The following is a 15,268-nucleotide window of genomic DNA, read 5'->3' on the forward strand; positions in this document are numbered from 1 at the left end:
GATGATTTTTGTGTGAGTGTGTGAAGCTTTTCACTCTTTAATAAAATTTGTCACTCCATTTTAAATAAAATTGTACTTTGCATCCTATATTGACCATCATGATATAATTCTATTGTTTGATTGCTGCATTTTTACATGCTAGTCTGGTTGGCTACTGCTCTTTAATCAATGAGCTCTAGACTCTAATCTATCACCTAAAGACATTCATGAAATGCAGCCACGCACGTCATGAATGTCTTTAGGTGATAGATGAATTTCAACATCCAGAGACTAACACTTTGCCTATTGGAAGCATTGGAAATGGCTTGAAAAAGTTCTGTAATATTTCATTATAGGTTGTGTGTTCTGTTCTTCTTTTAACTCATTTTTTCTAAATTTTGTTTGCACCTTGGGTTATTTCAGCTTCTTTCCTCCCTTACTTCTCAATCCCTTAGTTACAGCTATCTATCAAAGTTCCCAACCTTTCTGTGGCCACACTCTTAATCGAACTCATGTGCAAATCTTTCAATGAGATTGCCCCAAGGTAGAGCCAAATTCTCCCTGGCTGAAAATCTGAAGTCAACTCTTTTTCGGAATTTAGAAAATTTATTTGTTTAACTGCGGCATCTCCATTTCTATACAATAGAATTAATATTGTCAGAGAGTCAGCCCACAGACTGTTATGCAATTTAGCAATCTAATACAAACAAACTCTTATGATAACATTGCAATCGTAACCAGTTCCCATGCTTTAACTTATACAGGTTCTATTCATAGCAAGTGGTGCATTGGCTTGAAAGATCATACATGTATTTTGGGTAAAGAAAACATGAAAGTTTATTCATTCTAAATAATGTTACATATTAATCATAAACTTATTTAAATGGAAAGTCTCTATAAGTAATGCTACACTAACAGACAAGATCTATAATACAATCGGCATTTCATGTTAAGGGACATTGGCAGAGCCAAGCTGTCTTAATCCCGCTCACTTATTACAGTCACGTATATGAATATCCTACTCTCTCCTCAAATATTAAGATATAACACATCAAATTAATCTCATGACAATGCTTAAAACAACACACTTCTAGAGCTACAAAGTTCTTGCTAGAAGATTAGGTATTAGAGTCCGAATTCTATCAACAAGTCCAATCACAAGAAATTTAACACTTTCGCTCATCCTGGCCTTAAAATACAATACAATGGACATAAAAACTACATTACCGACCAGTTCAAGAGACACTTCTCATCTGATCTTCTTGCAGGCTTACTTTGGGTGGTTACCTTGTTCCCTGCCTCGACCTTCTAGTGATTTCAATCACGAATCACTTCGTTGCCTTATACTCAAAATTCCTCTGATGGAAAGGTATGGATGGAGCTGCACGAAATTTCGGTGTTCGCTGATAATGCTTGAACTCTGCCGCTACTTAACCGTATCGTCGCAGCTTGACCATCCTTCGTTCACCCGAATGACTTCTACTCGACTCCAACACCACGAGAAAAGGACCACAAGAGAGAGAGAGAGAGAGCCCCGAGCTTGCGCCGCCAAACCTTTTATATTCATCCGTGTTAGCTCTCCCTACTACATCATCGATTGCAGACGTCACCCAAGCCTTTTTGCACACCATACTTTCTTCTCTCCATTGCACTTGGGTATTTCCACTTGGGTATTTCGCACGTGCCTCGAACCTCGTATAGCTACTGCCTGGAGTCGTGTATAATCTGATTATACAAGTCTGCACTTTGCTCTGACTTTCTTGTTACAATATTACTTTTACAATCTCTTGTTTCTTGTCTGTTATTTACAGGACCATTTATAAAGTAAACATATCAAGAATACATAAAAGAACCATTATTACTATATTTACAACTTCGATTTTTGCCTATTTACAAGTATTTCTTTTGGGAAACTTTACATCCCAGTTAAATCTCGAATGAAATGCTTAAGGACAAATTAAGCCTTTCATTCCAGATTTAATAGTTCCATTTTTGATTTCTAGAGCAGACTAGCTAATGCTCAGCCAACCTAATAGTACTGATGTATAATAGGGTTACAACCTTTTGTGCAGTATTCACATAAAAAATAAATAAAAATTGCTTTCTTTATTTTTTATCTTACCAATAAAAGGCTTTGAATGTAGAATATAGTGCATCAGTATTAGTCCTATGGATAGGTTAAGATTAGATAATCTGGAAGTCTGCTTTAAAGACAAAACATGGAACTCTTTTCAAATCACTTCAGTCTCCAGTAAGCAGGTTGAATTAGCACAGAAATTACACAAATACCATGTTAGAATATTGGTGTTAACTAAATTGAGTTTGATACTTCTAAATAAATAATAAGATGTTATAATTGAGCAATAGTGGCCAGAGAAAAGCAGCAGCAGCAGCAGCTATAGCATTAAACAGTAGCAAAGATAAACTTCTTCAACAGTAAACATTTTCAAGCAGAACAGTATGGACAAAGTTCAGAATGAGAAACTGAGACTTATAAACCACAAACAGAGAGGTACAGTTGATGAAATTTTGTCTGCTGACATCACCAAGTTAAACAAATCTTCCCCCCCCCCTCCTCTATTGTTTTTTTGTCAGGGAACCAAAGCAAACAGGGAAAAGTCAGCTAATGAAACAAACCTGCCATGAGCAAAAATTGAAGGAGGAATTATCCAAATGAGAAGTATCAGGGACTTGCAAAACAGTTATAATGAGATTAGCATACTAGGCCACTCTAGGGTAAACTTAGATAGCCAGGAGGAGATTTCCATCTATCCTATAAGGAATGTAGAACCAGCCAGGGCTTCTGATCCAATCTTTGTTCCTCACCTTCTTTCTCCCCACTATTAGTGGTTCATATGGATAATAGTAGTTTGGGTCTCCTAGCTGACCAAATTTGTTCTGTATTGACTTAAACCACAAACAGAGAGGTACAATTGATGAAATTTTGTCTGCTGACATCACCAAGTTAAACAAGCCTTCCTCCCTCCCCTCCTCCATTGTTTTTTTGTCAGGGAACCAAAGCAAACAGGGAAAAGTCAGCTAATGAAACAAACCTGCCATGAGCAAAACTTGAAGGAGGAATTATCCAAATGAGAAGTATCAGGGACTTGCAAAACAGTTATAATGAGATTAGCAAAGTATCATGTAGACATAATTGACATGACTGAAACTAAAACAGGTGATATACTACCAAATACAGTTGACTCTCTCACCATAGCAAACTTGTAGTGATCACAAGAATGTTTTGTTATAGTGGCAAATTTACTATAGCAAATTTCATTAGCATAGCTTTGTACCTATGGGAAAACTTTAGTTGGAATTTTTCAGTAGTTTATTATAGTAACTTTGTTAATAGGGTATTTGCTATAGTCAGGATTTACTGTTATTGACTATAAAATGTAATATTCAGTTGGTGATCAGACAAAAGAAGTAGCTGTAGTATGCAACACAAAATATGAACTTAAACTGCTTGAATGGCAAGCAATGTCAAGTAGAACAATGTGAACAAATTTCAAAATGGGGAATTGGATGATGCACCTTATTTGTGCCTCTGATCCGACAGAATTTTCTAGTAAGGAATGGAAATGACAGTAGACATAAAGGAAAAACTAGTTCTTGGTGGAAATCCAAACAACAGAGTAAGAAATAATTGCCAGAAATGTTTACGCAAAATGTGGAGAAAACAACAACGCTGATAACAATGGTATGCACCTGCCAGATTTCTGTTCAAGATATAAGACTAGTCATTACTAATCACATGTTCAAACATAAAGATGCAAAAATATTCATATGAAGAGAAAACATAAGAAAAGTCTTATTGAGGATGTTATTCTTGATAGACAGCAATATCTTCATGCTGATTCAGGGCACAAGAGTATACAGGGGATTTGAAATAAAGAAGTCAATGCCATTTACATTTTTGTAAATCCAAAAATGCATTCGGATCACCGTGCAAGCCTAAAAGAAAGGATCAATGCCATTTAGTTTTGAGCAGGATAAAAATGAACATAATATTTAAAAAAAAAAAAAATGAAGAAAGTTTTGAAAAGAATCAAAAATTGGAGCACTTTCAGAAGTGAACCATAGACTCAAATATACAAATATTATTGGAGAAAAAATGAGTTTAAAAGTGAGAACCTAATCTTAGAGACTCGTGGCAAAATCTAAAGAAATATTAGTTCATTTAGGAAGGCATATGGTTAAGCTGTTTTCAAGGATAAAAAACCTGAACTACATGGTAGACAAAAGAAATTCAAGGTGCAATTCAGAAAAAGAAGAAATCATGGCAAAAGTTCCTGGCGACTAAATTGGCAGCTGTCCTGAGCGAACACAGAGAAACATGTAAGAAAGTTAGGTGTAAAAGTCATTAAACAAAGTCATGAGAAGACTGATAAAAATACTGAAAAGTATTAAAGATGGATGTTCCTTTTTAGATAGATGAGTTTTTTTATTTTTCATGTTTTCTATATGAAAAACATGTCCTGCAACTTTTTTAACTTGATTATACTAGATTTTGTTGGTTCTTTACAGAATTAATATAACTCATGATTACATCTGATCCTCTAGATAACATTATCATTCACTGGGCCAAATATTTTGCTAAGAATTCTCCTTTCAAAGCTGAAAAACCAGATTCTCTGTCCTGTAAATATCCAGGTTTCACATCCATAGATAACATTTGGACGAATTATTGAGTTATATATATATTTGTACTTCAGCCTTCAAATGGATTTATTTTGAGCTGAATACACATGAAAGAAAATAAAAAGCCTGATTACCCCTCTTTATTTGATTCTGCACTTCTGCCAACTTATTTGGTTGGTTTGTGATCATTACTTCTAAATATTTGAATTGTTCCACTTTTTCTATTTCAAGATAATTGTTGCATAAATTAAAGGATATAGGATTGAAATATAAAATTTTGAGTTGAATAAGTGTGTGGCTGATTGGCAGGTGCCAGAAAGTGGTATACAGCAATGTAAATCTTTCAGATTTAAGGTGATCATTTGTGTACCCCAGGGATCAGTGCTAGGCTGTTATTGGTCAATCTTATATATTGATGATATTGGAAAGGACCTGACAGGAGATGTTCATTTCAGTCATTTATCACTTGTAAAATGACATAATAGGTTTAAGCTGTGAGCAAATGATAATATTTGTCAATTCAATATTAGTAAATGTAAAATATGCACTTTTGTGTGAGGAGATTTCCGACAGCCTATTATATTGGCAGGATTATCATCATCATCATCAAATTCCTGCTATGTACCCTCAAGGGGTGTACAGGATATGATAGTACTACATGAAAAAAATTACATCATTGTTAATTTCCTATCTACAATTTTCCTCCAAATCAGTCTGTTACTTGTCAAGACTCCAACATTATCAGATCTTATATTTCTATCGTCTAAGGCATTTTGTACCGTATCATTCCACCTATATCTTAGTCTTCCTCTGAGTCGTTTTCCTGCCAACCTGGCAGAGAACACTTGTTTTGCTAATCTTTCTTCGCCCATTCTGTTTAAGTGACCATACCACCTGAGATTAGCTCTGCTAACGCATTCCTGGATGCTGACAATGTCAAGTTCTTTCCTAATATCTTCGTTTTTCATATGATATTGCCATTGATGCCATCTGTTCACGCTCATAATCTTTCTCAGAACTCTCATATCTGCGGTCTCTAGTCTTTGGTCAAGTGTTTTACTTCTGACTCAGCTCTCATATCCATAAGTTAAAACTGGTTTGAAAACTGTCTTGTATACAGCTAATTTAGTGTTCCGACTAATTTCTCTCTTATTCCATATGAATTTATTCAATTGACTTCCCACCATACCAGCTTTGCTGATTCTGTTGTCTATTTCTATATTTAATTTACCATCTTCAGTAAAAATCGTGCCTAAATAGCTGAAATGTTTTACTTGTTCCACAGGTTCTCCATTCACAACACAGATAACATTTTCAATGATTCTGCCTATTTTCATTGTCTTTGTCTTTTTATTGCTGACCTTCATACTATATCTATTACAACAGCTATTCAATTTAGTCGGGGAATCTTGCAGACTTGTAGCGGATTTATTTAGAAGTATAACATCATCCGCATAAAGCAAAGAGCTGACATTAACATCTCCAATTTTGATATCATGTTTAATACCACTTTCCTTCATAATGTGATCCATATAGATAATGAATAGCAGAGGGGATAATGTACATCCTTGTCTGACACCAGATTTAACATTAAACCATCTTCCTGTACTTCCTTCAATTCTAACTGCTGACTTACAACTCAAGTAAAGACTAAGTATTGCTTGATATAATGTCCCATTGACACCATATAACTGCATCGTATTGAATAGCTTTTCTCTTAGAACCCTTGTCATATGCCTTTTCCAAATCGACAAAACTTAAATACAGATCTTTGTTATATTCATATGCTTTCTCGACTATTTGTGGTAAAGTGAAGATCTGATCCTGACAGCCTCTATTTGGCTTGAATCCAGCTTGTTCTTCACCAAGCTTTTCTTCCACAATTCTTGTCAACCGTTTCTCAAGTATACTTGCATAGATCTTGCCAGGAACACTCGGTAGGGAAATACCTCTGTAATTCTCACATTCAGTTTTATTTCCCTTTTTATATATGGGTACTATGAGAGCTCTACTCCAATCATCGGGAATTCGTCCCTCTGTCCAGGCCTTCTGAACTATGCAGTGCAGCAACTGTAAGACTCTCACACCACCATACTTCAGCATTTCTGGTCGAATATCATTTACTCCTGCTGCCTTTCCACATTTCAAGCCTTTGATGGCTTTTTCTACTTCAAGTATGGATATGTATTCCTGACTGCATGCCTGGTCAGTGTTTTTTACCACTATGCTGTCATCACTGCTTGTTTCATTTAGCAGTTTTTCAAAGTAATTACTCCATACTTCAAGGATATCTTTTTCTCCAGTTTTCATGTCACCTTTATCATCTCTAACTCCTTTTACAACACTCTTTCCTCCATTCCTAACCTTCAACAACCTCCAGAATATTTTGCCACCTTCCTGATATTTATTTTCTATGTTCTTACCAAAGTCTTTCCATGACTTTTGTTTAGCTAGTTTTACAGTGTTTAGCTTTCTCACATTTGTCTCTGTATTCTCTAAGAGCACAAGCTGACTTATTTGCCAGGAACTTTTGATATGCTTTCTTCTTTTCCTACAATGCCTCTTTAACTTCCTGTGTCCACCATGGAGTTCTGATTTTTCTATCCTTGCAGACAACTTCACACACATGTCTCTCTGGCTGAATCATTCAGAGTTTTCTTCAATGCTTGACACTGAATCTCCAAGATTTGGTTCCCGTTCTCAAACTGTTTCATTTTTTGTTCAATAATCTTTGTGTATTTTAGTGTACAGTTCACATATGAGAGCTGCTCAACTTTTATTCGCTTTAAAACTTTCTTACATGTTAATTCTTGTCAATATGAAATTCAGTTTTATCCTGCTCAAGACTAAATAGTGATCACTTCCAATTTCAAATCCTCTGTACACTCTGGTGTCCTGCACCAGGGAGAAAACATCACTATCAACAATAACATAGTCAATGAGACTTTTCTTATTCCTAGCCTCTTCTCTCCATGTGAATTTGTGCACATTTTTATGTTGGAACATGGTGTTAGTAATAACCAATCCATGTCCTGAGCAGAAATCCAACAGATATTTGCCATTATTATTAGCTTTGCTCTTTTCTCCAAATTTTCCCGAAATATTTTTGTATGTCTCGCAATCATTTCCTACTCTGCTATTTAGATCCCCAACAAGGACCAACTTTTCATTTTTCATTGTGTCAGTTGCTTTTTCTAAAGCTTCAAAAAATTCCTCCACTTCTACCTTAGTAGAACCTTCTGTGGGACCATAGGCACAAATAAGTCTCATTGTCCAGTTACCCATTCTCTTATTTGCCCACATTACTCTACTTGAGACTGATTTCCATTCAAGAAGATGAGCCTCGTATTTTGTGTTGAATACTATGGCTACTCCTTCTTTTCCTAGATTGTCATTGCCTGAATATAACATTTTGTATTTATTGCTCAGAAAGATCTCACCAGTTTTTGTCTTTTTTGTTTCTGTCACCCCTATTATGTCGATCTGGTACTTACCTAATTCCTCAGCTAGCTCCATTTCTTTGCCATTCAGGCTTCTTACGTTGATAGTACCGATCTTTAACTCTGGTGATGTTAAGTTGGGGTTTGTTTTCAGATTTGTTCCAGTAACTGACTTTTCGGTGTTTGCCCTGGTTCCCTGGCGAAAACAACTGGGGCCTTGTTTAACCGGACGATGCCTCAGCCGGCATGAAATTTTGTCATGTTGTACCATCATTTTTTATTTTGGTTTAACCAATAAGAATACAATTTGGTCGGCTAAATCCCAAATTGCCAGCCCATCCTCGTTCGTTCAGTATCCAAGTAGATACCCAACAGGGTGCACCACGAGAAGGTGAGGATTGGACATTAGGTCAGAAGCCCTGGTCGGTTCTCCGCATTCCTTTAAAGGCTATGTGGAGGTCTCCTCTCAGTTATACAGCTTTGACCCTTAAGCACCCCATTGGCAGGATTATGTTTTGAGAAACCTTTGGCTTGGGGATTTTGGAGTTGTGGTGGAAAGCAAACATTGACGTGTAAGGATAAGAAAGGTAGTTAGCCTCTTTATGAGTCATATCAAGGACTCATAATTTAAGACCAAACCTGACTGTGCAGGTTTGGTCTCATGGGTTCCCAGCAGTTTATGAAGCTGTGACAAGGGTGGAAAGAATAGTTTAAAATGATATTGGGATTGTGAACTGTAGATCATGAGGACAGATTGAGAGTATATGAACTTTAGACACTAGTAAACAGGAGAAAGAGCAGTGATGTAGAAGCCTATAATCTTCTGAATGGTTGTTATAAGATACCGGTTAATGGAATTGCACATTATCTGATTTGTTATTTGTCATCTATAATGAACACACAAAGTATCATTAAACCTCATATCAAATTAGTAAGTGTAATGTTATGCAATTTGGTATGATGAAATTTCCAATAGATATTGGTGGGATTATGCTACATGGAGGTGGCTAGGGATCTTGCACCTATGATTAGACAGGAATTTGAATTTCAAGATCTCATTGCAAAAATTGCAAATATAACTCTGACAATTGTGATGTTGAAGCAAGGATAAGGAAATGGAAGTCATTTTGCCTATTTACAAGGCCTTGATATGACGACCTGGAATCTGGTGCAAATTTGGTTTCCTCTGGGTTCCAAAGGGATAAAGGAGGTCTAGAAAGGCTACGAAGAGGAGTTACAAAGATAATATCAGGATTATGGAATATAGATTACAAGGCTAGACTGAGAGTATATAAGCTGCAGATGCTGGTAAACAGGAAAATTAGAAGTGATATGATAGAGGTCTGTAAACCTCTGAAAGAGTGTAGTGTTATAGGTTTTGATTAATGAAATTTTTCATTAGATTGCAGATAGAGAGAAAGTGGATGAGGGGATCATCTATGGAAGTTAAGTTTGTGTATAGTTAAGAGAAGGGCAACAGCTCGATTTTTCTCTCACAGAGCAGTGAGTGAGTGAAACAGTTTGCCTGTTAAAGTAGTGACTGCATCCAGTGTGAATGATATTTTAATAGAAAGTATGACATCAGGTGTGGGTGATGTATGGTCCTCCTTGATGTGTCCTTGACTTCCTGGAGGTCTCTGGTAGTAATAATAATAATGATAAAATTGGAGATATTAATCTTAGTTTTTTGCTTTATGCAGATCTCTTGAATAAATCCACTACAAGTCTTCAGGATTCCTTAATGAAATGCCTACTGTAACAAATTGCCATGAAAATCAGTAATAAAAAAAAGGCAAAAGCTATGAAAATTATCGGGAACATGGAAAATATCATTCTGTAATCTGAATGGAGAACATATAGAACATGAAAAATACTTCAGTTGTTTAGGCACAATTTTTATTGGTGGCAAATTAAATTTGGAAATAGATAATAGAATAAGCAAAGCTGGTGTGGAGTTAACTGCAAAAATTTATATATAGTAAGAGAAAAATTAATCAAAATACTAAAATAGCTTTGTATACAAAATAGTATTCAAACCAGTTGCAGCATACAGCTCTGAAAACTTTCTAACCCATTTTAACAACGAGTTAGAAACAAAAGAGTTGATCAAAGACTGGAGATCTCAGGTGTCAGAATTCTTAGAAAAATTAAATGAGTGAATAGATGCCATGAATGGCAGAATCATATTAAATATTAAGATACAATGGATACTGTATAGTGAACCCTGAGGATCAGAGAAATAATTTGTTATAGTGCAGGTTTTCACTGTAGTGAATTTAAGTTAAAAAAAAAAAAAAAAAAAAAGATTGATTTTCCCCATCCTTCTCCATATTCTCGTGAAACAAAGAAGATGTTTCCCGATATACTAATACACGAAATGATAATACTGTATATCGTGAAGATATACAGTATTTCTTTAATTCAAAGCTTAATTAAGTTACGAATTTTCTGTAACAGTATGCAAAGGCACAGAACTCTTCTGATGTAGAATTTTGAAGTTAGATTTTCATTGACCTAAATAAAATAAATGGTGGGAAATAGAACAAGAGGATACTGAAGAGAATAACAAAGGGAATTTAAATAGGAAAACAAGAAGAAGAAAGAAAATTGACAACAGAACAAAGGATTAGCAGGAATGAAACATAAAATACAAAACAGCAGCACAAAAAAAGTGCAACAAACAGCATAAAAGTACAAATGCAAACAATAATGGGAACCATATAAGAAAGAACTTAGTAGACTATGAAATTATAAAAATGAAAATGCACCATTCAAGTTTAAATTTCAAAATGTTACATTTGCTTAAATTAATGTCACTTACCTAATATCTTCATAATAAACTAAATATGTACATGCAGTCTGTACCATTAAAAAAAATTGAAAATAACAAAACAGTAGGAATCCATTAAGTTTAGAATTTGTCACTTCCAGTTACAAAGAGAAAATACAAGTGGTGAACATTAGTCTGCATTAATCAGCTTAAAAGAAAGGTGAAAAGTGATTACACAGCTGGTGTGAAGAAATGAGCTTCCTAATTGGACAGAGATCCAAGGATAGATAGCTTGAATATGATATTCTCCTAGAACTGTAAATTTAATAAATATGGGGCCACAGTATATATATATATATATATATATGTATGTATATATATATATATATATATATATATATATATAGTATTTCTTTAATTCAAAGCTTAATTAAGTTATGAATTTTCTGTGAGTAACAGTATGCAAAGGCACAGAACTATTCTGATGTAGAATTTTGAAGTTAGATTTTCATTTTGTTTGTATAGTCTGCACATATTTAGTTCATTATGAAGATTTCAGCTTACTTATTTACTTATTCCTCTTCACTCAATTAGGAGCATAGTGCCTTGACCATGGATTTCCATCTGACTCTGTTTTGTGCTTCTTTCTTTATCTGTGTCAAGATCTTTCCAATCTTTCTGAGGTCTTCTACTCCTCTCTGCCAGCTCATCTTTGGTCTACTCCTCTTCCTCTTTCCTTGTGGATCCACTCTAATGCTTGTTTGACTTTGTCCCTTTCCTGTTTTCTTAGTACATGTTCTATCCATCTCCATTTTCTCTGATTGATGTTATACATTATTGGTTTTTGTTTAATTTTTTGCCATAACTATTAGATATCTTTTCTGGCCATTTTATTTGTAGAATTCTTCTTAAACATTTATTTACAAAGCTTTGCAGTTTTTTTCTAATTGCTTTTGTTGTTGTCCATGTTTCTGATGCATAAAGTAGAACTGATTTGATATTTGTATTAAATAACCTGATTTTGTTTTTTAAACCTATTTGCTTTGATCTCCATATTTTACCTAACATGTTAAAAATTATCTGTGCTGTCTGATATAAAATCGAAGATTTTATATCAGACAGCACAGATATAAAATCTTAGATTTTATATCTTCCTATGCTCCTCCTTGTTTATTTATTATTGAACCAGGTAATTAAAGTTCTCCACTGTTTTTAAATTTGACCATCCAGTACTGTCTTCTTTTTGTTTATTATTTATTTTCATAATTTTTGTTTTCATTTTATTTATTCTTAATCCAATAGTCAGGACTTCTTCATTGAGTTTTATTGTTTTTGTCTTCATATGTTGTTGTTTGTGTGCTAGTAAACATATATCATCAGCAAAATCCAGGTCGTGTAGCTTATTAAATTCCACTATTCCTTTTGTGTTTTTCATGGCATTTCTCATAACACAATCTACAACAATAAGAAATATTGTTGGAGAGAGAATGCAGTCTTGTGTAACTCCTGTTTTAATTTCAAACTTTTCTGATATTTCTCCATTGTGTATGATTTGTATTTTATATTTTTCATAATTTTTTAACTGCGTTGATAATTTTACATGGTATACCATATTATGACATTAATTTCCATTTTGCTTCTCTGTCATTGCTGTCAAAATCTTTTTTCAAAATCAACAAAGTTGATATAAAGATTTTAACTGTCATTCTATTGACTGTTCTATTATTATTAATCTTAGTGTTGCTTATTTGATCTATACATGATCTGTTGGCTCTAAATTTCTTTTTTTATTCTTTCTAATATTCTTGTTAGTATTTTGCTTGTGTTTAATAATGATATTCCTCTCCAATTATTGCAATCAATTAAATCTTTTTTTTTGGGGGGGGGGGGTATTTTTATTTTAATCAGTAACCATATTTGGTTAAGAAATGGATAGGGTATATTCACCATTAAATCTATGTCTGCTTAGATTGTATATTTTTATGCTTAAAGGTGAATCCTCCTGTTACTAATTCATTCACCATGCAGAAATCCAGTAATATCTTTCCATTTTCATTTATATTTTCTATATCTTTTATTTCCCATTATCATTTCTCTACCTATACGATCATTTCCTATTTTAGCATTTAGATCCCCCATTACTATATCTCTAGGATTTGTGTCATCTATTGTTTTTTTTAATATATCATAAAATTCATATTTTTCTTTTTCATATGCATTATTAGTTGGTGCATATATGTTTATAATTGTCACTTTATAGAATCTTAAGTTAAATCTTGCTCTTATGCATCTTTTTCTAATTGGTCCCCATTCTATCATTGCAGCTCTTGCTTTACCGGACATCATTATTGCCACTCCTTTTGCATGTATACTATCCTTATCTTTGTTTCCAGCATATATTGTTTCTCCTGAACTCAACTGAATCAATCCCTGTCCACTCCATCTCGTCTTGCTTATTCCCAATATTTCAATAATAAATTTAGTTTAATCCTTTATCCAAGTGTGAGCAAACAAAGTTTATGCCTGAAAATATCTTCAGGACTGTAGCAAGGTGGTGCAACTCAGAGCAAAGGTAGACCAAGCTCTCATCACTCCTTGTCTCAGTATCTCCCATGCAAAGCACATGTTCTTGCGGACATGTATAATGCTATGCATTGAAAGACGGGCCACTACCCAGACCGGTTTCGACCTTTATTGCGGTCTTGTCAGTGGGAGGCAGACCCAGAGGTGGTCACACTAAGGCAGAAGCAATAGAGAGGTCATATTACCTATATTTTTAGGTGCAAACTTTGTTTGCTCACACTTGGATAAACGATTAAACTAAATTTATTATAGTCTAACCAAGTGCAAAATAAACTCCCAATATTTCAGTTTTGTAGTCTTTCATTTCTTTGGCTTATTGGCTGCTTTTGATGTTTCACACATAGTCCTCACATTCCACCATCCAACTTGTATTGTTTTTTTTTGGCTCCAAATAGTTTATCTCTTGTTTTTGTGTCTTATCCAAATTTTCTGTTGTATTCCTCAATTCCCTAGGTTCTCCATAAGAGCTTTCGCTAGGGAATGTCATTCTCAAGTTCTTCTTCATGTAGTATTACGTTTTGGTCAGATATTTCTGTGGTCCTGATTTCCATAGCAAAGCACTTTTTTACGAGGATGGGTTGCTAGCCCTTTGCTCAACCCTCACCTATTTAACCGGGGTGTGACTGGCATCGTGTGCCATAGCCACATCATGACTGGCTTAACATTCAGCTAAGTGCCATTAATTTACTCAAATATAACATTATTAAATTTAAACATTAATTCTGCATTTTCATTTTTCTAATTTCATATATTTCTAGTTTTTTTCTTATGAATTTCCCATTATTGTTTGCAAGTTTCATTCTTGTCATTCCATTGTGTTCTGTCATTGGTTATTCCCTTTGTTTATGTTCCTGCCATACATAAGCATTGTTCTGTCATCAGTATACAGTTTCCAGCCATTTCCTTTGTCTTTGGGGGAAGGTCTTCAAACTACAGTCAACAGAAAATGGCTGCTGATGATGATGACTAATTATGATGTTATCTGTTAGAAAAAATGAAGATTCTGTGCCTTTACTGTTTATGTTAGAGAGCTTAAAATACCAGTATAGTTCGCCCACCGATTTGAGGTCCCTCGACACTTCTGCGCATGTCAGAAAAAGGAGAATCCATTCCGATAATAGGGTAATCAGTCTGTCTTCTGGGATGTAATAATAAACAAACTGAGTTTGTTTATTATTACAGGTCGGAAAATTTAGCTTTTCTTTTACAAACATTGCTGTTTTTAAAGTGTAACTATTTTGCTTGTATAACAGTTGGAAAAATGTACGTAGAGTGTTAATGCATGCAAATACTGCGTTCTACATAAAACAATGTCACTTCGCTCCATGATGATAAGTTTCCTTTTATTCTGGGACTTTTTGAAACAAAATCCGATTTCATGAAGTATTTTCCTTAAAGTTTCTCTTTTCCAAGGAAATTTAATTTTTTCTTTAAGCACAGGAATCAATTTCGGAACAGTTGGCACTCTTTTCTCGACCACGTAAAATTCGTGAATAGTTCTTCTTATAACGTCTACATCAAAATCATTCAAAGCTACGGTTTCGATGGTTTTCTTTCTCTGGCGCTTTTTTTTTAGGAGATTTAAATTTTGGCTTACCTTCACCTTTTGATTCCCTATGAATTCTTTTAACAGTCGACCCCGATACGCCCGCAATTGCACTTGCACGTTTTATGACTTGAGAAAGGGGAAGAAGAAGACGGCCTTCTGACGATTCTTTTTCGCAGAATGTCAGCACATTATTCAATATTCTTTTGCAAGAACTACTGAAACGTGTAACAATAGAACTTGTTGACTGTACTGGATCCATCATACAAATTAATAATAAAAAAATAATGCAAAAAGAGAACAACA

The 15,268-nt window shown here is 34.5% G+C and overlaps 1 protein-coding gene across 2 annotated transcripts in view; it reads left to right on the top strand.

The window, feature by feature from the left end:
- LOC150101918 (sin3 histone deacetylase corepressor complex component SDS3-like) overlaps positions 1-15,268 on the top strand; it is a 151,808-nt gene that overhangs the window by 128,467 nt on the left and 8,073 nt on the right. The gene's annotated exons all lie outside the window — the stretch shown is intronic.

The sequence above is a fragment of the Typopeltis vanoorti genome, chromosome 11 (assembly GCF_054136105.1).
Source record: "Typopeltis vanoorti isolate ZY-2024b chromosome 11, IOZ_Tvanoo_1.0, whole genome shotgun sequence".
Classification (NCBI taxonomy): domain Eukaryota; kingdom Metazoa; phylum Arthropoda; class Arachnida; order Uropygi; family Thelyphonidae; genus Typopeltis; species Typopeltis vanoorti.